Genomic DNA, 23,109 nt, shown 5'->3' with positions numbered 1-23,109 from the left:
ACTTGCAAAAATGCTATTAAAATGTATGAATATTCTAGCCATTGCTTCCGAGTTTTCTCACTTTCTTTTCTTTTATAAATCAACCCCTTCTGGGCATCTTTATCTTCATGGTGCCAAGGTAGGAATATTAGATCAATTTAGAGACAGTAACTAGTCACCTAAAAGCATTTAATACAGCAAACATGTCCTGAATCTCAGTCATTTTAATATATCCTGGGGAAATAGAAAATAAATAAGATATGCAAACTGCTCTTAAGGAGTTCACTCAGTATTAGAGAAATAAATTCCCTGGTACAAGTCCTACTCTAATTTAGTTCGAGAGTAATAAAAGTCTTAACAAAGTGCCAAGGAAACCTGAAGAGACATAAATTCTCACTGCAAAGACTAGATTATTCCAGGAAGGAGCTGCTCTGAGAGTTACACTTCAAACATAAATAGTACTTCCATGGATGAAGATTCATGGTAAAGAGTTGAATAGTGGTGGTGCTATCTAACATTAATTGCTGATTGGAATTCCAGCATTGTTTTAAACGTATATCATTTAGCCTGTACAATAGCTTTATGGAGTGGTTCATATGAAGCCACATGAAAACCGTCCAAGATCACATAGTTTATATGTACTTGAGCAAAGACCTTATTGAATCGAATTGATTGCAATGTCCATAGCTTCATCATTACCCAACTTGTATTTGTGTATGCATATGGAATGCCTACCCGTAACTGATATGTTTAGAAATTCAACATCAAAAACCCAGAAATGGATCAAGAAAATGTGATATGTATATATATGCATATATATATATATATATGTGTATATATATATATATGAATTCTAAGCTTCTACCAGAAAGAATGACACCGCTCCTCCATTTGTAAGGAAATGGAAAGTCTTGGAAAAATATCATACTAAGCGAAGTAAGCCAGACCCAAAGAAACATAGGCCCCATGATTTTCCTCATTTGTTATAATTAGTATATGTCTAGGGTAAGCCTAACAGATGAGCAGAATTGCTCAATAGCTATATACATAGGACCATATAAGATGATACTAGGCAAAATGAACTCCAAGACATGGAAATGAGGTTTTTCTTTGTTGTGGTTGTTTTTAATATACTATGTGATTTCTTTTTTCTTTTGTTTCTTTCTTTTTCCTTTGGTTTATCCCCTGTTGTTACTATATTTGATTTTGGTACCCTGGGTATTGTATGTATGTTTATCTGAATTATGGAAGAGCAGGGGACAACAAATGGGGAGACAGAGGACAAAGGGCAAACCCATGTAACAGTGATACTCACAAGACAATATGTTGGAAATCTATCTGTACAACTCGTGGCAGGGAGGGAAAGTAGGAGAAAAACGAGGAAGGGGACAACCAGTTCAACAAGAAATGTACTCACTACCTTATTATGTAACTGTAACTCCTCTGCATATTACCTTGACAATAAAATTTTAAATGAAAATAAAACAAAAACCATGAAAACCTCAATGCACTGATTCCACTTGCTAATTTCTGGCTTCCTGCACCAAATACATGAGTGCAGGGTCTGTAAGGTAAAGTGTGTAACAGAGTTTGAAAGAATAGGCTCGCTGACATTTTAAAGTAATTTTATCAAGCGTATTTACAAATGCAGGATGCCTCTACCATACTCAGACCTGCCAGTGAAATGAATCTGGTTGGCGATCTTCAGGAATCAACCAAGCTAACCTGCAGTGCCTCGTTCTTTGTTTTCTCCAAATTGGATGATCAGTCCATGTTGAGAGATGTTGAATGTTTCAACACGTTTGAAAAGTTGCTCATATCTGAACTGCGAATCAGATAGATACCAAGCTCAAGGGTGTTATGGCCAGGATGTTAAATATTTAAACAAATAATTTAAATAAATTCGACTTACACCCTTTTTTTCTTTTGACCACAAATCTGAACTCTTCACTCTGATGTCCAGTCAATCACTCAAAGGTATCATCAGTTTTGCAGAGAAAACACTGGAGCAGAAGTCTGTTGAGTCAAGCCACTACTAAGACAGAGCCCACACTTAATTCCCCTTGGCCGTCAACATATTTCCAAACTGATGTGCAAACTTTTTCAGGATGCATCAGGTTCTGCACTTGCTGCCTATAGGAGAACTGGGGGTGTTTTCACCATTTCAATTTTTTACATACTCTCACTCTCGCTTGCTTTCTGGCCTTCAGCCATCAGGAGGACTGAGAGATTTATTCTAGCCTACTTCCATTTGATCTTTCAGAGGGGAAAAAAACATATGACCCAGTAACATTATGAATCTCTTGTTGAGCAGTAAATGGCTCACCTTTCCACCACTCCTGCTCCATGAATTATACTGGAGCTGTTGGGGGAGGTGGGAGAAATGACTCACCCAAATCAGATGCAACTATTCCCAACTGCAGGCCTGGTATAAATAAGCTAGGAGCTATGTTAACTTGGAAAGATTGAAAAAAAAAACCATTTGCCAAAAGAGAGTAAAAACAGAAACAAGCAAAGCAGGGAAAATGGAAAATAAAAGGAAAACACAAAAGGCCTCTTCTTTCCACCTCAATGAAGAGCTCTGTCCTCTGTCCTCTGCGGGGGGCTTTGTGCCAACCATGTCACTTTGCTTCTGTGTGAGTCGCCCATGTGTTTATTCCATTCATAGTCCAGGGTCCAGGGTCCAGGCTCCAGCACAATCAACTGCATGGTTGACCTGGTAATTCTCAACCTGGGCAGCTATTAACTGGAATTACTGAAAAAAAAATCAAAAGGGGCTGGGAAGGTGGTCAGTAGAGTGCTTGCCTTGTATGCATGAGACCCTGAGTTCCATTCTTCAGCACCACATAACCAGGAAAGGCTGGAAAGGCACTATGGCTCAGGTGGTAGAGCGCTAGCCTTGAGATGAAGAGCTCAGGGACAGTGCCCAGGCCCAGAGTTCAAGCCCCACAACTCCACAGCAAAAACAAAAAACAAATTCAAAATTACAAATCCACTCGGGCCTCCATCTTGGGCCTCTGTGGTCTTCTAAAATCATAAGGAACAAAAAGAGAAGGTTAGAGAGGAGTCAAAACTCAACAAATCAAGTGGTGCAAGAAAATACCAGGAATTTTTCAAAGCTCCCCCAAATATATTTTTTCTTCCCTTTAAGTATAGAGTACTCAGAGTATCTTTTACTGACCAGTAAAACATGAATCCAACAAATTACACTCCTTTTCAACTGTATCTTTTTTTTAATTTATTTATTTATTTTTTATTTGTGAACATACTGTACAGAGGGGTTATAATTACATGGGCAGGATAATGTGTATATTTCTTACCAAGCATTGCAGCCTCCTCCTTTGGTTTACCCTTCACATCCCTTCCCAGCCTCCCCCCTCTTCCCCAATTCCAACCCTTCTCCTCCTCCCCTTCCCCCCCCCCGACCGACGTTGTAAAGCTCATTTTTGACATGACAACTTATACTTCTCATTGTTGCATCAGGTCCACCTGTATCCTTAAACAACTGTTTTTCCCCCTCTCCTCCACAAGTTATACTGACATCAAATATAGTGTAAGCAGGGGTCAACTGTATCTTAAGCAAAATTATGGGATATTGATTCCTCATTAATGTCAACTGAGAAATGCAGTAAGATATAGTGAGAGGCATTATATATACTTGAGAATTCATGGTACAGACTTCATCTGCTGTGTGGCACTGTACCGGTTTATGGCAGGCTTTGACATGCAATATAACATTATATTATCTACCCTGATGCTAGACTCCATCTTGTGTCTTTTACAAGAAAATGAAGTAAGGTAATAGGATATATGCATGTGTGAGACACCATGGGAAAACTCCTTTGAACAATTAACATGCACTGGAAACAAGAATACTAGGAAGCTGAAAAATGTCTTGTCTAGGGTATAGGAGCTAGTGGGATTGGGGCAGACAAGTGGGGAGAAGAGGGAGAGCAAATATAGATAAAATACTTTGTATTTGTGAAAATGAAACAAGGCAACTTGAGGAGGCTGACTTGGAAAAGGGAAGAGGAAGAATGGTAGAGGGGTGAAAATACACATAAATGCACTTGTACAAGTAATAGATATCAATGTAAAGTAACTATAACGTTTGATCTCACAATTCTTTAAAAGAAACTAGAAATTTAGGAATATGTGTGAATTATCTTGATTTGAAAATGTTAGCAATTAATTGAAAGGTAAAATTTAAGACCTTATGAGGAACCATGTTAGTCCAGCAAAACATGTTAGGTCTTATTGTAAAACTGTGGGATGTCAGTTTAAAAATCTCAGGGAAACTACCATATATATATATATATATATATATATATATACACATATATATGTATATATATAATGTATATATAATATATATGTATATATAATATATATGTATATATAATATATATGTATATATAATATGTATATGTGTGTATATATACATGTTTATACATGTATATATGTATGGTTCAAAGTATATACATTTCTATTTATATAGGAGGTTGGAAATTAACAAACCAAGGACTCAGCAATAGAAAAATTGTAATTGTTGCTCAATCTACTAACTCAATCGCCTAAAATTTCTGTCTCCCCACAATTATCAGTCCTTTCCATCTCTTGTCTGGGCTTGATTAAGGGATCAACCTCCCAAATTATATTCCAGTCCCATTCTTGCCTTGTTATTTTCTATATGACAACCAGAATCCCCCTTGTAGAACAGGACATTCTCATTTTGTCACCATGCATTAAAAGCCTCCACGATCCCTGCATTCACCTCACAATGAGCCTGAATTCTTTCAGTTCTGTGCTCCAACATCCCCTCTTCCCCTCTCGCTTCATAACACAGACACAGATCTTCACCCAGGATAACATTTTCTATTTTCCTCAAAAATCTCTGCTATGTCCCTTGAACCTCAACCAGACTACAATTTCATGGAGCATTCTTGTTTTAGTTTTATCTTGCTCATTCTTACTATCTGGGGTCTCAGATATATAGAGGTGTTTCCCTGTTCTTCATGGAGTAGCTATTACTTCCCTGAACGCTTACTCTGACCTCACACTTATGACTGCCATTGCTAGTCCCAGTTCATCTTCTCACTAGACTATATAAGCTACATGAGGAGATACTATGTGGATCTCATTACTCCAGGGCCAACACAGTATTTAATAATACATGCTTGCTGAGTGAATATGCAATATTGATTTTTCTAGAGACCAGAGCTATAGGAGAGTGTCTGCTACATTCTCATTTCACAGGCTTCTGCTTATATGTTATGGAACTGAATAGATGAATTATATTCTAAAATAGTTCCTTTTGTGGATGGAGAGCTTTGGGCTTTCCAGGGTATTCCTAAGTTTCTCAGAGAAACTCGGTAGCAAGTTAGGGCAACTGTCATTAGATAGTTAAGGAAATTGAGGCTCAAGGAGGTCTTGGGACTTAAAGAGCAAAGCACGGAACTCATCAACTCCTGTTTCTGAGTTGCTTCTCTACATGTGTTCTCCAGATCAACTGCTCTGATGCTTTCCCTGCTCATTCTTTTGGTTTGTTTGGGGATGCATGCATCTGCATGTTGACCAGCTCAGCTATCATAATTATTCATGGCTTAACTGTTATTAAAATGCATGCTGAGAGCACATATCAAATCAGAGCAGAGTAGTAGAGCTAGCCCTGGGGTTCTCTGGCAAGTATTAGAAGGGAGCAGGAGGAGTTGGGGAAATTTAAAGCCTGCCCAAGAAAACTTGCAAAGTAGGCAATTCATATGCAGAACATTAAGACATGAACCTCATTCTCCTAAACAGTCCATGTAACTAGAAGCTTCTTTCCCCCTATACTTCTGTAAATAATGCAGTAAACCCATGCTGAGGTATACACTTAAAATTGTACTGAAGGCTCATTCATTCCCTCATGAAATAAGTATTTTTGGAAATATTCTTGACCTGGAGACATAGATAAGTGAAATAAGTCTATGAGGTAGTCATATTTTAATGTGGATGATACCTGGTAATAACATGATAAATAATTGCTGTGTGCTGGTGGCTCACACCTGTAATCCTAGCTACTCAGAAAGTTGAGATCTGAGGATTATGATTCAAAGCCAGCCTGGGCAGGAAAATTTATGAGACTCTGACCTCCAATTAACTATCCAAAATAAAGCCCAAAATAGAGCTCTGGCTCAAGTGGAAGAGCACTAGCCTTGAGCAAGAAAGCTCAGGGACAGTGCCCAGGCCCCCGGTAAACAATTATAGATGGCAGTATCTTCTCTGAAGCATATAAAGAGGGCATGGTAAAAAAAAAAAAGAAAACAAACATAGTGGGATGTTCTCCAGATAAAATGGTGACAAAAGTTGGCCCTGGAGGAGTGACATTTTGGTGAAAACCCAGCTGCAAAGGAATCTTGGGAGGAGTATGAGAGGAAAAGCATCCTAGATAGATGGAAGAGCAAGCAAAGAGTCTTGACAGAAAAACAATAGCTTGGATTTTCTTTCTGCATCTCTATGTTGATCCAGATACTGGAGAGGAGCATAGGAGAATGTTATTTAGCTCCACAGTCTGAAGCAGCTTATTTCTGAGGCTTTGGGTAGACACGGTGAGTGTTGTACTCACTCCCTGTGATTCATTGTCCGATTTCATTTCCTTGGAGAGGAATTCTGTACTCATTCACTTCTCCAAATGCCTATATAATCCTGCTGTGGACAATTATACATTTCATCTATGGAAGATATAGAACAAAAACATCGGAAATGGATGACCCCTGTACATTTCATAAATTTAATTGTTTCAAATACCTCAGGTACATTTAGGAATGAAATGGAAAACCATTCTTTTATATGAAAACAAACTTGTTAATAGCATCAACACCAAGATCCAACAAGATTCATTCCTTAGGATACAAGAAGGAGCCAATATATGCAAATCAGCTAATGCTACACAGACACATCAACAGAACAAAGGGTAAAAACCATATGTTCATCTCAAGGAGTGCAGAAAAAAAATCAACATTATTTCATGATTTAAAAAAAACTCTTAAAACATTAAGAAGGGTGTAAAACTCTTAAAACATTAAGAAGTGAGTCTCATGCCTGTAATCCTAGCTACTCAGGAGGCTGAGATCTGAGGATCCTGGTTCAAAGCCAGCCGGAGCAAGAAACTCCATGAGACTCTTATCACCAATAAACCACCAGAAAGCTGGAAGTGGCGCTGTGGCTCAAGTGGTAGAGTGCTTGCCTTGAGCTGAAGAGCTGAGGGACAGCGTCCAGGCCCAGAGTTCAAGACCTACAACTGACTCTCCCCAAAAAAAAATTAATAAAGGATGTGACAACAAATTCAGACCTGTCATCATCTTCAAAGGTAAGAAACTGGAAGCTTTTTCCAAAATATCACAAGAGGAGACAAAACTATTTCTGTTTTTGTTGTATGCCTTTTACTGGGGCTTGAACTCAGGGTTTGGATGCTGTTCTTGAGCTTTTTTTGCTCAAGGCTAGCACTCTACCATTTGAGCCTGACAGCTCCACTCCTGGCTTTTTTGGAGGTTGATTGGAGGTAAGAGTCTCAGATTTTTCTGCTGAGGCTGACTTAGAACTCAATTCCTCACATTTCAGCCACTAAGTAGTTAGGATTACAGGTATGAGTCATTGACATCTGGCTCTTCTTATCATTGTTATTCAACCAGAAATCTGAAGACAGAATGATGGAAGGGAAAAAGAGCTGAAAGACATGAAAATGAGAGATGAAGAAATAAAAACATCCCCATCTTCAGATACCATGTGTTGTGTTGTTTTGTTTTGTTGGTCATGGGGCTTGAAATCTGGGCTTGGGCGCTATCCCTCTCAAGGCGAGCACTCTGACTGCTTAAGCCACAGCACCACTTCCGGTTTTCTAGTGGTTTATTGGAGATAAGAGTCTCATGGACTTTCCTGCCCAGACTGGCTGTGAACTGTGATCCTCAGATCTCAGCCTCTCGAGTAGCTAGGATTACAGGTGTGAGCCACCGGCACCTGGCTTCCATGTTTTTGTATATAGAAAAATCCTTAAGATTCCAACAACAATAGCAACAAAAACTCTTTTAGTACATCAATGAAAGCAGTAAAGTTGGAGGAAGTCAAAATCAACAGACCAAATATAATTCCATTGTCAAAGGGCTTCATAAGGAATAAAATACTTAAAGAGTAAACAAAACCAAAGAGGTTGAAAACTATTTTTTTAAGTCAAAGATGACATAAATTAAGTGAAAATAAGCCCTGAATTCTTGAATTGGAAGACTTAACACATACTTCTAAAATGGTCACACTGCCCAAAGCTATCTAGGGATATATGAAAACATTTACAACCCAAAAATCTGATAAAGGCTTAGCGCACAAAATACAGAAGGGATTCCTATAACTCACTAGCAAATAACCTGATTCAAAAAATAGCTAAAGACCAGAACAGATCATATTTCCAAAGAAGACATACAAATGGCCAATATTGTCCTAGAGTGCCTTAATGTCACTCATCATCAGTGCTCCAGTGAGGGATCGCTTCACCCTAGGCAGGATGGCTATCATCTACAAGACAAGATCTCAGTGCTGGTGGTGATGCCAGGAGAGGCACACTGTGGGCAGGAATGCAAAATGATGTAAGGTTCTTATAGAACTGCTGTAGGATATCTGGAGATACATTCAAAAGAATTCAAAAGTCAGAATCTCTAAGAGCTATCTGTTCTCCCAGCGTTATTGGAGTATGATTCTCAATACCAAGCTAAAGTAACTTCAATGACCTTCTATTGATTAATGGAGAAAGAGCACATGCCATATGCATGCACACACACACACACACACACACATATATATAATGGAATATTCTAAGGAAATCCTGCTGTATGCACAACATGGATGAGCCTGGACTAGAGTATGTCAAGTGCAATAGGGCAAAATGCATGAAATACAAAAGGACAAACCCCTTACTGAGATGACACATCCTCAACAGTCAAAATTACAGAAGCTAGAATGGTGCTTACCAGGGGGCGGAGAGGAGGAGGAGCTGGGAAGGTACTAGTTGACAGACACAGTGCTTCAGTGATGGCTGGTGAATGCATTCTGAAGAACTGCAGCACAGAGCCTGCAGTCAACACTATTGTGTATTTTTTTTAAATGGTTAAAAGGATAGCTCTCTCTCAAGTGTCCTTACTACAAAAAAGTGGGCAGGGAGACAGAAGGTAAATTTTGGAAGTGAAAGTATGTTTATTATCTAAATGATGGTGATGGTTTTGATTTGGTGGGTAATGCAGATGTTCAAACACATCAAATGATGTGTGTTAATTGCGTACAGATTGCTTTGTCTAACAATTATAATTCAATAAAGCTGTTAAAAATTTAAATTAAGTTCAGACACATACCTCATGTTGTGTGTGTTTACTATTCTTGAAGAATAATAAAATTCTTAGGCTCATTGATACTCTATCTTTAATGACATTTAAGGCAGAAGACCCTAGAAACCATTTTCTTAAGAGGACAGGCAGTTTTCAAAGATGTGGAGAATAAATTTGAGAAAATCATAAATACAATCACTTCACAGGTCAACTTGGACAAAAGGAGATGAGATTTCCTGTATCTAAGTTTTGATATTTGGTCAGGAGAAGCATAGTTAACATCCTGAAGGTGTTTTTAAAACGATAATTTATTGTTATTATAGAGGTGACATATGGAGAGACTAACATTGCATGAGTTGGGTAATGAGTGCATTTCCTTTCATGCAGTGTCTTCTCTCCCCTCATCCTCTCCCAGTCCCTCCCTCCTGTCTCCACCCCGAGCTGTACTTTCTCACCCCCTTTCTCTCTTCTCCACCCTCCTCCACCCACCCAAAGACGTACAAGAGAATACACCATACATAAAGACAGAAGATTTTTTTCAAGGTACCAGATGCATGTGTAGGGCAAAAGATAGTTACCTGAATTTCTCACTCAAGTGGATTTCATCTCAGAACATGGAAAAACAAACCACCCTAAAAATTCCAATTTCCATGGCATTCTGAATGATGTCATTATAACATGGTCTCATTTCAAACTTCTGCTTCCTGAAGAGACTTTTGATTAGACGGTCTGGCTACTTATCTACCTATGCCATTTGGAACACTTTAGCCTTGGTTGGCTGCAAAGGCCAGTCTCCTGTTTGCATATCTAAAGTCTCAGAGAAGCCAGTGATCCACCACCCTCCCACCGAGTGTAATCATATTCACTGCAGGAAACTTTTGGCCCTGAGAGGGTTCAGTTTGTTTTGGTGCTCTAATTTATCATAGGAGGCAACATATCCATTTATATACTGTCAAAAAGTCCTCCAGGGGGAGGAAATGAGATAAATATCATATTGTTTCCAAGCCTACATCAGCATTTTCATCATTTACACATGCCAAGTTTCTGGAATGTACAAGACCAACAAAAAAAAGTGTTGAAGGAAAAATGTACAGCAAACTCCCTGGATATCAAACCAAATTAGAAAGTACACTTAGGGCCTTGCAGAAGAGAAAGTAGCTAGACCTTTTCAATTGATCAACACAAAAGCCTGTGAAGTAGATATTATTAACCTTGTCTTAGACAAGCAATTCTCAGAGCTGGTGGTGAGAGCCTTCTTTACCCTTACAAGAGACACCTGTCCATTGGATGTGGCCTCTTGGTAGGCTCAGTGCATCTTATTTAAAATGCCATTCAATATCCAACTGAGTAATATAAAAGAAAACCAATTTCAATCTCTCTCGGGGTTCTTGGAGTTGCCTGGGAGCAGCTGCATGAACTTCCTGCTCCATATATTTTGACTTTGGGCATTCGTTCTCTGGAGGCTTATTCAGAATGTCAGTTTGGATGGTAATGCTGCTGTCTCTCAGCTTGGCATTACAGGGCCTTTCCCCCTGGGTTGGATTCCTCATAGTACCAGGACTGGGTTTGAAGAGGAACTTTCCCCATATTGAAAATATTTCAAAAGGAAGTGACCAGCCTTGTGAAAATTCTTTTCATTTTTAATTAATTTATGAATGGTAGTGTATGTAGACTTATTTATCTTTAAGTAGTAGTACACAGAGGTGCCCATTCAACAAATCAAATCATGAACTTTCATTTTAGAAAACTTAATGTAACACTTGATCAGTTTCTTATTCACTAATCTGGATGTATGGAGAAGCACAAAGTTCTCTTTGTGTGAGTGTTATTAGTAAGGACCTAGGGAAGAGGACAGGTTGAGAAGCCATAGATACCATCATCATGTCTTCCCAGTAGGGCACATTTAGGAAATGTCACAAGTACTCAGTGTAAAAGATTTTAGGAGCAGATAAGAACATGGCAGACATTTTTGAAAGGGAATTTTGAGTACCATCTTGCTGAGATAGTATTATAAATTGAACAGCCTCAGTGATCCAATACTCGGCTGAGGTTTATACAATATGAACAAACATAGCCCTGAAATAACTTCTTTACTCGAGTACTACAACAGCAATGTACCTGTCTGCCTGAATTTTACTATAAAAACAAGCTGTAGGAAAGAAAGCAGGCAGGCTGCATTTGAAGCTTCTGTTCTAATGCCGAGTCTTTTAAAGACCAATGAATCAATCGGAATCAAAGCTTTAATAGTAGCCCCATATTTGTGACAGACGGTACACCACATGACTGGATATGCATTACATTGGGTTCTTGCCAAACAACTTTTAAGCCCACAGCCTGTCAAGGGATTGGAAATGACTCATGTATGTACAGGACATATTTACAGTAAAATAAAAGAAACATCTATCAACGCCCAAAGAGAAATTTGTGAATGATGTGATGTAACATACACATCCTCAGGGCAATTTCCTATGGTTATTTGAAAGTCAGAGTCTGATACTGCAGTGGGCACAGCATCAGCATCCTGATAAGAAGAGACAAAGCTGGAATACCAAGCAGGTGCGAGGCGAGGTGAGCAGCAGAAATGAAGGCAAAGGAAAGGGGGGGGGCGAAACAAGGACATTAGTAAAATTCCCCACAGAGGATATTCTTAGGCAAGCTCAAGTTCGAATCTGCCTTTAGAACCAGCTGCCGTGTGTGCACACACAAACATTTCCCCCCAAAATACCTTCAGGTATTTAAAATAGACCTTGTCTTTAATTCATATTGGGTGTACAGACAGAATCTTTTGTACAATTCAGTATGGCAGGTGGGCCCATTTCCTAACCTCAGCCTAGAATAGCTTCCATCTGCATTCAAGCATTAAATGTTCATGGGCTTCTCCACTTAAAAAAAAAATCACAGTTGGTTCTTTTTTTTTTTTCAAAATAACATTAAGTCCAACAAGATACAGATGATCCCTGGAATTATTACTGTTTTGCTGAAGATCAAGTAGGATTAGAGACTGAGGCTTGGTTTTGGATGGGAGAGGAAGAGACTGGTCTTCAGGTTTTTGATAGAGCAGGTTGATTAGAATTTCATTCACATATTACATTCTAGGGAGAGGAGATGGAGGGTCAGCAATTTCCCTGCAGGGAATTCCTATACTTCAAACCCACCCAAAGAGTCTTCTCAGCTCAGTGCCACATTTCTCCTCCAGACTCACAGGCCACCCAAGATTGTGACACCCCCATTGTCCCCTCTCTATCACAGTCCCTAGCCACATACTCTTATTCCCCAAGGCTTTGAGAGAACTGGGAACAGTCTCTACTTGTAGCTGAGACACACAGGGGTTTGGCCACAAAGATCCTGTGTGTAACTGGGAAGGTTCAGAAGATAGCTTTAGTTTCATGCTTCTGGTTCATCATATATTTTTTTCTCCAACCAAATATCAGCTATCTGAAACGTAGCATGAGACTCAAGGCATTGTGGGGTCAGCCCTCTATTCAGCAATACCAAGCATTCATTACCCACTCCTCTCACAGCCCTGTGAGTACCCCTAAGCCAGGACACGGACAGAAAGCCATGATTTCATCAGCTTCCTTTGCAGGCTCCATCATAGTCATGAAGACAGAGATAAATATCCCTGAACTTGACATGAGAAAAGCCCCTGCTGTATATACACTGAGGTCAGGAGTCTCATTCAAAGCCATCTCACCGCTGGATTGCAGCTGTTAGAATAGTTTCATGACTAGATAGCTTTTGAGTTATGTCAGGGGAGGGTAAAGGAGCAAGGTAAAATGTGAGAAAGACCTATTGAACAATCAGCATGAAACTGGCCAAGGAAACATCTCCCAATCTCATCATTTCTCCTCAAGCAAGTGCAGCAAGCAGCTCACTTCAGGCTCGGAATCTTTCCTAAGGGATTCCTTAGAACTGGATTCAAGAAAGAAGCATCCAGAGAATGGTGCGGGGATGGAAGGAATTCCAAGTGCAAGAATAAGAGAGGCATTCACCACACAGCGTTCTGGCATTTGTTCTGATTGGAATTAAAACTGAATCAAACAGTTTCAAGGATTCCCCTTCAGGTCAGCAGCTCTCACTGAACAGACCTCCACAGGCTGACAGACCAGATAATGGATCCAAAGAAAACCATATTGGATGTTAGGATTCACAGTCAACAAGCAGATGCTCCAATCATTCTCTGTTCACAAAGAAGAAAATTTTAACCACCCCCTGCCGCGGACCGGGTTCTGTCGGGACTACGGAGGACACCTAGGGGAGGAACTGGAATAGGATGGGGAGATGGCAAACAGACAACTCACACACATTAGGAGTGGATGCTGAGTGCTGAGTGCGATTTAATGCAGAGGATAACAAACTTTTATAGCAAAAAGTCTCCATAAAAAAGGGCAAAAGGTTACACAATCTTGCTACAGGGCTTCATTCTTGGATGGTCACCAGCTGGTCGCCTGAAAGGGCAAAAGTTTACACAATCTTGCTGCAGGGCTTCATTCTTGGGTGGTCAACAGCTGGTCGCCTGAAAGGCACTTGTTTCTAGCTTATCTCTAAGAAATATAATGGGTTTCGGATGTTTGTCACCATCTAACCATTACCTTATTTCTATAGAGGCCTTAATTGTCCCATAAGATCTTTCCTGTTCCTTCTTTAATAGTAAGGTCACAGAGGCCTAGATCTAGCAAGTCTCTTAGTAAATGAGAGTAACAGGAAGTTCTTTCTCCTAAGTAGTTATCTCAGCAATTGCCATACATTCTTTCTGTTCTAGCCGCGCCTATAGCTTCTTGCAACTCTCTTACAAACAATTCCTTCTGCTGAAATGACTTCGTGAAACCCCCAATACTTTTATATTTGCTTATGACTTGTCTACTAGCCTCCATAAGAGGGACTTTCAGGGTAGCACTTAACTCTGATGAGTTAGTCATATTTTTAAGACACTCATCAGATATTGGAGTCATCAACACTCTTAAGAAAGAGCTTTGAATAAGGGAATGTTGACAATGAGTAAGTACGATGAACAACAGAAACAGTAAAAGATTAATAGGCACTCTTATATAGTGAGGAAAAGAAAGGCAGAAACACATCTTTCCCAGGGGTTTGCCAGCCTTTCCAGGAGTAGGCCTCTTAGAAGCCCTATTTTCCGAGGTAGACTTCGGTGAAGTCCCAAAACTCAAAGATAGGTCTCTGAAGCCCCTTTCTTAGGTCTGATAGATGGTTTCCCATGCTAAGCAGACTCCATTGGAGTAGGCGTGGCAACCCCCCAACACATGGATGACTCCATTTGAGGAAGTCTCCTCTTGGAGGTTGGTAAGATTGGACTCTACTGGGAAGCTAGGGAGGATGTGAAGAGGGAGGAGTTGTAAAAAACCCTTTTTGCCAAAAGCAACTTGTAGAGCCAGATCCAAATTCAGTGTATTGGATCTCTCCTTACAGTCCATCTCCTCAGAGGTCTTCCTCAAACCTTCAATCCAAAGCTATCTCCTCCCAGATCCTCTATTAAAATCATTGTATCACACTTGCCATTGTTTCCATAGTCCTGTTATTTCTTTCCACTAAATACAGATGTCAAAGGAACTATGAATTATGTTTTCCCCCTTTCCTCAAACAGAAAAGGGTCCGAAAAGCCAACATTCAGGTGTGTGTACATGTAAATGAACATTTCCATTTTCCTTCTGCATGTATTCGCACACATACTCACAATTCTCTTGTACATATTTTTATATATTTTTTCTACTACATACTGCCTTTCTGCAGCCACACAACCTGTACAATGATAAATATAAATCACTGAATTCCTTTTATTGAAAGGCCATATGTACACCATTATTTCTGGACATCTAACTTATTTCTAATCCCTTTATCATGCCAAAACATTATAACAGACATTTATTTTCTGTCTCTTTCTTTGTGAACTACTTCTTTAGAATAGCGAGGTGACTAGATCAATGGATTTGAACATTTTGATGATCCTTGATTCTTAGCAACCAATTCTTTTCCAAAATAGTAGCAACACTTAAAGTGACTGAAGATGAAATGCAGTTCCCTCCCCCATGGTGTTCATAATTTGCTTTTCTTTCTTCACAGTTCATGTTCTCAATTATCTCCAATAGCAAGGCCAGGGTAGCATCTATTTTCAACCCTCGATGTGTTTGGTGGCAGCAGAGATGCATTAGTTGCTAAGAAATTCATACCCAAGGCATGACCTTTATTTACTGAATTATCTTTCAGCTTTCATGTCAAGATTCTGAGCTTGCAAGGCAGGAGGGAAAAGGCCCAATGGGGGCCAAATGATGACAATAAATACAGGTCAAAATGGCTACCGGATGCTAGGCCGTGAGAAAGGGTTATTACCAAGACAATTTATCCCCTGGCATGAGTGGCCCTAAATACCTATATAACTTGGAAAACCTTTGCAAGGCTTACAAGGACTTTAATGAGAAACTCAGATGCATAACTGGTTTTCCTTTCCTTAATTCTGTTATCCATGAACTTTTCCCCTCTCCTGAAGGGTAACCCAAAGGATCCCACTCAAGTATTAACCAAATGTGATGTGATGTGAGCACTTGTCTTTTCCAAGGGCTTCTCTTGTGAACTTACTTTAATACCTTTTTCCGAAGGACCATGAAGGATTTTTCACATACTGATCTGTTTGCCCTTGGTGCACTTGGGTGAAGGACATACTCATAATTATGTCTTTTTTTTATCTCACATTGGTTAACACACAAGCTAGCATTTAAATCCTTGCATTCTTGAGTCTGGGATGTACTTTATTTCATTTATTAATTTTATCATAAATCATAAGTTCTCCAAATTTCTTATTTCTAAGGCTTATCACTTTCCCTTCACTGCCTTCCCTTGGACCAGAACAGTAGATACAAAAGTCATTTCTAATGCCTGGCATTTTGATCAATGTTGTAGGTTGGAAAACCTGCAAAGTCTGCAATTTCATAGTTTATTTTAATTTCTCTGTAGCTCATTTGTCAAAATGACAATTAGAACAATTTTGGTTGCATTCTGCTCATTTTTGTTCTTAGTGCTCTTTTCATTGATTTTTTTTCCTTTGGCCTATGTTTTTAATTTTTTAATTTAATATCGAGTTCGAGGCTAATCAATGTAAAAAGCACATTCTCCAGTCTGCCAGGAAGCTGAAGTCTAGAGAGATTTTTTTTTCACTTTCCCTGTGTACTAGAGTTCTGTCGCTGAGATTATATGACACGATTAAAAGGCAGGTGTATTTAGCTCATGGTTTCCAAAGGTTGTGTGGTCCCATAGTTAGAAAAACAATCATGGTGGCTGGGGCATGGTGGTGGAACTTCTTCACCTCACTGCAGACAGGAAGGAGAGAAAGAAGTAGCAGACGGGGACTAGGTGTAACTTTCAAAGTCACCCCCCTTGTGGACTCCTACCTCCAGCTAGACCCCACTTCCTAAAGTTTCCAGGCCATCCCAAAGCGATGCCAATAGCTGGGACCCATACTTCACCCATTCGAACCTATGAAGGACATTTTATTCAATTAAAATTGTAACACCCGAGTGTGAATCACTTATCAGTCCCTGTTGAAGATCATGTAACAACTTAGATAAGATACAAAAAAATCTAGATTTAGAAAACTTCAGAAGTCATACTGTCTTCTCTTAGCTGCTCCTCACACTACAAGCCATCAGATGAGAATAGTATCTTTAACTTTTATTCTCTTTTGTTTGCTTAATTTTCCAATTTGTAAGGCTCAGGTATGTTTATTTATCAAATAAACCTATGCTCCAAAATACTGCAAGAACAGAAAATTATTGGCTGATTACATAAGCTGCACCTTGTACTTTGGTTGCATATCAATAATGAGTTCTAAATGAAATTTGATTTTAGGCATGTCACAGCACAATAAAAAAAATTTCCATTATTATGCAGTAGCTATGATTATCTGACTCAAACTTAGCTTGACAGAACAAAGTCAATTAGTTAAGAAATGCTTTCGCTCATAAGAGTTTTTAATGATATTCAACATCTAGATTTCTCTTTCTCCTTCCCTTACTCCTTCCTGTCCTGACTTCACTTACACTTACTTGAAGCGTTCATAATTGAAAGGACTTTCTACATGGGAAGCTGCATAGATAAGAGCTGGTTTCCAATGGGGTGTGGGTATCCATTCAGTCTGCAAAGACATTAAGTTAACTCACAGCTCCAACCATATCCCAAGTCAGAGGCTGAAGAGAAAGGATAGCTCAGAGTAGAAACAGATCTGTGGCCATGAATGCAAGCAAGAGCATTGGACCCTCCATCTTTTCTCTGCTTTTTCTGCTAACTGAGCCCTGATGGATTCTAAAGATGGTGCTGTGTTTCAAGAAGAAAAAGTAAGAGAAATTTTTAAGATTAAGCTCTCCATTTGGCTTAATGAGAACTTAATAGTCCTATGAATCATATGGAACAAGCAGTTTGTTAAGATGGTTGAGATAGAATGTTCCATTTTGTTAGGCAGCTACAAAAACACAAAGGTTCTACAAAAGCATGAACTCAAAGCTCAAGGCCGTGTGAGGACACTATTTCAAGCCTGATGTGTGACCATCCTTCTTTCACTTTTATCCCTAGTTGTCAGCATTTTGTTTCACCTCTGCACACACATCTAAAAAGGAACTGTGGTCTGGGAGCCGGTGAGATCCAGCTGCTTTGTGTTCCAAGCTCCATTTTGCTGTCCTGCATAGCATTCATCAGCATTGCATTCAATGAGTCATTGCTAACGACTATCTCCCTGGACGCTAACATTTTGGGACAGCAGAAATGAGAAATACAAGTTGCCTTCTCTCCAGTTCTGATCACCAGTAGGCCAGCAACCAGCTACTTTGGATCAATAAATAGAAGGCTGTAAAAAAAATGTATAAACATAGCCTTCAAAAGCCAGCCCATGTCCCCAAAGAATTGCATAGGATATGTGGAATGCACAATTAACTGTCCTGGTAACAAGAATAAGGATGAAGAAACATAGAGCCTTGGCATCTTGGAGCTCATTTTTCACATGTTTGGCAAGTTTATTAACTTTATTAAATGTCTTTAATCAAAACAAATATTCGTTCTCAAAAACCTCCATTTCCTGTGTGTTTTATAACACAGGTGCACCTGAAAATCTTTTACAACGCAATTTCACATGTCTATATTAATTTACTCAGACCTTATTTAGACAAAGGCCCTAGCTTTTGTCCCTCATCGTAGGGAAGCCCTCATGCTTGAACTGCAAACAGTTTCCAATCTCCTCTGATCTTGGATTCATATGTTTATTCAGTCTGATATATAAAAAAGTGTTTCCACACAGCTGATTGCAATATAAATTAGGTAGCAGCTGGGCCAAAGAGTCGGTGGTGAAGGATGACTGCAGTTTTATATCATGGCACAATTCCAGTTGTGAAATCAATGGTGTAAAATGCATGCTAAGAATGAACTGAAGGGTCTTTTTCTTTTTTTCCTTCTGAGGGGTTTCAGAAAGGATGAAACATCTTGAACAGAAGGGAAAATGAAGAAAGCCATCTTTAGATGACCACTCTTGGGGCTTTAAACTTGTTTATAAAAAGGCTGATTCTTTTCTGAATCACAGAGAAGACACACTGCTGTGCGAGTTTTATTATGAATAGGACCATTCGTCTGAATATTTCACTGCAGTCTGTGAGAAACAGAGAGAATATTCAAAATGGAACAGCTGATTGAAGCTTCAGCCCAGTGACTTCCTTGTTTGGAATATGCTTCTGAATGATTACCAAACACTTCTGAGCCTTGCTCAGCCCTGGCTCTGCCACCAGCTGGGCCACCTTGGGCACACTGGCCTCTCTTGCCATTTCTGTACACGTGACAGGGAGACAGGACACCAACTTCCTAGTGTTGTTGTGAGAATAAATAATATTTGTATCACACTTGTAACAGGGGCCAGCATGCGGTAAACACCCCCACAAATAACCATTCCCAGTATTTCTAGTCTATCTACTCTTCTGATTTGCCTTCTGTTTGTACACAGGTTGCCGTATACCAAAACTCCACAACTGAATTATGCAGGCAAAGTCTGGGGCTGGAATTGGTCCAGCCTCAAATTTTCATGAAGTAGCCTCCGAAGCCTCAGCCTGGCTTGAGTTTGCTAGAGCTGCTATTTAAAAAAAAAAAAAAAGTATCACAGACAAGGCGACTGAAACAATAGCCATTTATTTTCTCATACTTGTGGAGGCGGGAAGTCTGAGATCAAGGTTCCTCCTAGTCCTTGTCCTGGGTTTGCAAAGACTGTTAGATTTATTATTTTTTTTCATGCTCATCTCTGTCTGCACTGCATGTCAATAACCAAGCTTTCTCTTCTCTAAATCACTCTAACATAGTTTGCTTTTTAGAAGGCCTTGTCTCTACTTCTGGCTTTCTTCTGATCAAGATTACAACCTATGGTGGGGAGGGGAGCATTTCTGCTCGTAACTGAGTTGAGTGGTTGTCACAGAAATGTATCATTGATCTTGATTTCAAGTAAACCTCTGTAACCACTTTTTTCCTACCCATCATCTTTTGGCATGAGACTGGTGTAGAAGAGTCAACTCTACCACCAAGGCTAGCCCAGACAGCGCCACCATGAAAGCATCCGGCATTCCCTGTACTTCTCAATGCTCTTAGAGAATAGAGGAAATCCGTTTGCTTTGCCCTACTAGTAAGGGCTGTTTTTCAGCCCCAAACACCCACCTCTGCAAAGGTCATCTTTCTCCAACCAAGTTCCCAGAGAAGCAGACCCAAGCTTTGCCAAGGTCAGAAGCCCGCCTGGGATCCCAATTCCTCACGTCCTCTGGGAGCAAGCCTACCCATGCCCAGAAAGTGATAAACACAACTAATCGCACCATAGATGTCTAGATGTCACGGACTGGTCCCTTAGGCTCTAGGCACTTGCGCCATGGGTCAAGATGGGGATGGCTCTCCCACAGTTTTTCATTCTCTTTCTCAGATGACAAAAAGAGGTTTGTGGCTGCAGCCAGTTCATTTTTTTGGCTTGGTCTCTGGAGATTTCTGTGGCCACCCACACTGACCTGCCAGGCTGCTGTTTCCCGTCCCTGTAAGGAAAAGTGCTGGGGGAAAAAATCCTTAGCAAGATTTCTCATTGTCTTCTGCTCTGAGAGAGGAAACACTCAGTGCTAGAGTTTCACACCCAGGAACTGCATCCTAGTGGAAACTCACTCCTTCTTTCTAAGCAACCCTTTTACTTATATGCAGAGTGCCCAAGACAATGGCTTGACTATCCCTGCAGATACCCTTTAGGAAGTAGCTTAGTATGGTGGGGCACTCGTGGTTCTGGCTTGTAATCCTAGCTACTCAGGAGGCTGAGATCTAAGGATTGGAGTTCAAAGCCAGCCCCGGTAGAAGTCCATGAAACTCTTATTTCCAATTAACCACCAGAAACCCAGAAGTAGAGCTGTGGCTCAACGTGGTAGAGCACTAGCCTTGAGCAAAAAAGCTCAGAGACAGCATCCCAAGTTCAAGCCCCAGGACCACCACCACCACTAACAACAAAAACGTAGCTTACTATTGAACAGTTATATACATCTTACAACTAGGATTTGTCTACATTTCCTTTTTGGAAAGGCTTGGGATAAAATGAGTGCCAAGAACATGGACTTTAGGTCAAACTAGCTGATTAAATTCTGTTGTTTTTTTTTTTTAAATAAGTCATGATCAAGTGTCTCCTATGTGTTCTGCAGCTGTGATCTGTAATAGTCTTAGATATTTTTCACTTTTTTTAATTCACAAAGAATAGAATTGATACCTGGTCAAGTCTTTACAACTCTGTGGCACAAGGTATCGAAAGGCCTTGAAATACAGAGTTGATTGTACGTAAATGGTAACTGTTACTATTTCGAGTTTATGGAGAATATTAACAAACCTGCACTACTTTTTTATGGAAAGAACAGCTTATTAGTACTAGCCTTTATCCCATGCTAGAGAAGTTTTCTTGTCTCGGGTTTGGTCAAATAGTTATTTATGTATGCATTCATAATACAGCTCTACTACGTCAATAATATCCCAAGCATAGAATCAAGTCCACCAACCATTACCCTAAAGCAAAAAAAAAAAAAGCTTAATTTTTGAAAGAAGGAAAACTGACATTGAACAAATGATTGCTGAGGTATATGCTATGCAGAATTATGAGGTCTGTATTTCAGGACCTGAATATAAGTAAGTAAAGACAGCGCCCCTGCCTCTTTTAAGCGGGCTGCTTAGTAAATTTGCTTAAGAAAATACCTCCAGTGTCTAAATTATCCTCTCACGCTGCTAAGAGCACCAGACTGGTTGCGCTTTTAGCATCTCTGCCCCAGACACAGCATTCTGGGTATTCCCACGGCTTGTGTGTATTTCCTGTCCAAAGTGACACTGCTAGGAAAGGCATGTTCTCCCACTCTTGGGAATATGTATGTTTGTTGTTTCATGAGACTTGGCGTCTACAAAAGAAATGAGAAAGGCTTGACATGTCCTTTGTTATGAGAACATTCTGCCCAGGCGCATTCCTGGCAATAGAATTTCATTTCTGCAAATGTTTCTTCACGCGTTACCACTTGAACCCAGCGAGGATGGAGGGAGCAAATTGGAAAGCTGGCTGTGGTTTCGAGGATGAGCAATCAAAACAAATGAGGATGAACCCAGAGTTCTCATTCTTTCCATAACCTTTACATCTATAGGAAAGGTTGAAATGCTTTTTTTCCCCCATCTCCCCTGCCCTCTCTTCCTCTCCTTTCTCCCCTTTACTCCCTTCCTCTCCCTTTTTTCTTTTCTTTTCTCTTCTTTCTTTGCCCTCTTTCCCCTCCTTTTCTTCCTTTTTAAGGGGTTAGAGATAGCTTGACCTTTCTCTCTCTCTCTCTCTTCCTTTTTCTTCTTTTAGTGCTGTAAGAAAGCACTGAAAGTCCAACATTCCTTGTGCTCCAAAGTGTGATCGCAGAGATAAGAAACTTGGGGTTTGTAATGCCCCCAGTTTATATTTTCTGGAATATCTATTTCAAATTTTCACTGATCAGAATGGGACACATGGGATAGGTACTCTGATTGGGCAGTGTCCTCCAGCTGTCCAATTAGAGACTCATATTCAACAAGAAGAAGTGAGGAGCAATCAGGTGGGAGCGACTGAGCCCCATGAAGGCCGGTTTCAGTGAGAACTTACATGGTTAAACTCCTTCCAGATCTGTAATAGAAATTCCTAGAGGCACAAAAATGATTTTTTTTAATGACTACCTCTACCCATGTGCAGATTTCAGTGGGATAATTTGATCTAAGATAGCAAAGAGTTCACAGGTTAGCAAAACTTGAATAATAAAAAAAAATCACAAGGATATTTTTTTGGGGAGGATGTTTTCTTCATTATAAAATTATGTTTGAAAATATTTAAGTATAATAAATTTCAAACATTTATTGAATATTTTAAAGCCCCAATGCACAGTATATAAAACTCTCATAAGTTTATAAGCATCTCCCAGCATGTTTTCTTTATGATTGTATAAATTCCTCTCATATGGAAATAACATAACTCAATTAAACCACCTTTAACTGAGAGCTCTTCCATGATGCATTTTGTGTATTATAATTGTCTAATAATTGCTGTCTCAGTGAACTACCACTATATCATGGAGGTACAATTGTTTCTCATGATATCATTCCAAAAATGGAACTGCCAAATTAAAAAAAATGCATTTTTGAATGGTTCCTGGATAATTACTGCCAAATTTTCCTCCAGAATGGGCACTTATTTTCATTACGATTAGTATGAGCTGTGTGAAGACATATTTTCTGGAGACAAGGTCTA

This window comes from Dipodomys ordii, unplaced genomic scaffold, assembly GCF_000151885.1.
Source record: "Dipodomys ordii isolate 6190 unplaced genomic scaffold, Dord_2.0 Scaffold10, whole genome shotgun sequence".
Classification (NCBI taxonomy): Eukaryota; Metazoa; Chordata; class Mammalia; order Rodentia; family Heteromyidae; genus Dipodomys; species Dipodomys ordii.
Note: the sequence above shows the minus strand (reverse complement) of the source record.